This window comes from Haliaeetus leucocephalus, unplaced genomic scaffold, assembly GCF_000737465.1.
Source record: "Haliaeetus leucocephalus isolate CR32 unplaced genomic scaffold, Haliaeetus_leucocephalus-4.0 Scaffold932, whole genome shotgun sequence".
In the NCBI taxonomy this organism is placed as follows: domain Eukaryota; kingdom Metazoa; phylum Chordata; class Aves; order Accipitriformes; family Accipitridae; genus Haliaeetus; species Haliaeetus leucocephalus.
Genome location: NW_010973368.1, coordinates 14,132,247 through 14,132,782, shown reverse-complemented (window position 1 = coordinate 14,132,782; position 536 = coordinate 14,132,247).

Below are 536 nucleotides of genomic sequence, written 5' to 3'. Positions count from 1 at the left end.
TGCTGGGTGTGGGGGGGGGGGGGTGGGGGGGGTAGTGGTTCTGTTCAGCTGCCTTTCTTTTAGTATTAATTGTAGATAATCTACTGTGAAAAATTTATCAGTTTCACCCTGTGGCATTTCCCTTTAGCCCAAGGATAAATCTTTCTAACTCTGGCAAATGTCAGGAATGTTCCTGTGATACAGGTGATCCTACAATAATAAAAATCAACAGCTAAAAGCAGACTTTATTGTAGATATTCATTATGATACTTATAACCTGTTATAAATTTTCATCTCATTCTTATTTAACAAAGGCTATATATTACTATCCTCTATATCACTGTGACCAAAACCAGAAGACCATCCTGAGTTATGATATGCTATATACATAGTCATTTTTACAGTAAAGCTAAATGCAGAAGCTATCACATTGAAATCATATCTAAAACAGTGAAATGGGTGCTAATCTTTTTATATCATGACAAGGGTTTGTACCACAGCAAAGACAAAAGAAAGTTAAAGTCTTTAATCATACTTAGATCATCAAATATCAGAAT